At 51.0% G+C, this 1,045-nt stretch overlaps 1 protein-coding gene across 1 annotated transcript in view; it reads right to left on the bottom strand.

Annotated features, from left to right (window-relative positions):
- Nucleotides 1–1,045, bottom strand: part of RHOBTB2 (Rho related BTB domain containing 2) — a 27,612-nt gene that overhangs the window by 25,955 nt on the left and 612 nt on the right. The gene's annotated exons all lie outside the window — the stretch shown is intronic.

Here is a 1,045-nt window from a genome sequence, read left to right as displayed (position 1 = left end):
AAGCAGGAATGGACCAGCTGAAACTTGCCTCAAAGTCCCCCTCCAGCCCACACTTACCCCAGCTTGCCCCACAGGGAGTCAAGAATGTGGAAATGTTTTCGTGCCTCAAGGCATGGGTTTTTAACTCAGCTGATGGGATGTGTGTGTGCGTGTGTGTATATAATGTATATATATTAAATAATGTATATATATTAAATATAATCTCCGGCAGTGGAACTGACAGGTCTTAACAGCTAGAAATGAGGAAATATGCCCTAGTGTCCTAGAGGTCTGATGACAAAGAGAAGACCTAAAATTACTGGACCTTAGAGCTTGGGGCAAAGGTTAACTGTAAACATGATAAGCTGGATCCTTAAATGGTGACCTCACATGGCCCCTCTCAGCCAAGCTGTGCTCACCTCCACTTTTGCCAAGGCCCATGGCCGCCCACCTGTGAGCTCCACACACCCTGGAGTCCCAAGAAGCCTTGGTCTCAGCCTGGTTCCCAAAACAAAAGGACTCCCTCACTCTGCTGCTCAAAGCTTTGCAAGGAAGTAACAACAGGCTGGCCTGGCATCTTGGCTGCCCTGGAAGGAATTCCTAGAGCAAGCCTGAGATTTCTTGGCCAGGTGTGACTAGAAAAAAAAGAACGAAATTGGGTGAGCCGGGAGTATGAGAGGGTGAAAAGTTGGGTTAGGGATGCGCTCAGTTTCTTTTTGGAGAAATGGATCCCACTACCTGAAAAATCAGGGAGCTCCCAGAGTGGGGAGGGGGTCATTAAGGGGCCACAAGGGCCTGGGGGGTAGGACTGAAGGAAAGGCCAGGCTCAGGGTAACTGGCAGAGTGGAGGCATCCCTGGTATGGGCAGTGGCTCTTCAGACTGCAGAAGGGCAGAAGATAGAGTAAGCCTGAGGGCCAGGGTGGCCCCAGAATCACAGGCTGTTACTGGGCTCCATCCTGGCCAGTGGCCGCTTTGATAGGTCAGGATGAAACAGGTAATTGTGGGAGCTTTCTTCCCCCACCTCCCCTTCCCTCCTGGCTAGGTTCACAGGGAGAAAGTGGGATC

The sequence above is a fragment of the Neophocaena asiaeorientalis genome, unplaced genomic scaffold (genome assembly GCF_003031525.2).
Source record: "Neophocaena asiaeorientalis asiaeorientalis breed wild unplaced genomic scaffold, Neophocaena_asiaeorientalis_V1.1 scaffold429, whole genome shotgun sequence".
Taxonomy (NCBI): Eukaryota; Metazoa; Chordata; class Mammalia; order Artiodactyla; family Phocoenidae; genus Neophocaena; species Neophocaena asiaeorientalis.
Note: the sequence above shows the minus strand (reverse complement) of the source record. Positions and strands in the feature narration are given on the sequence as shown.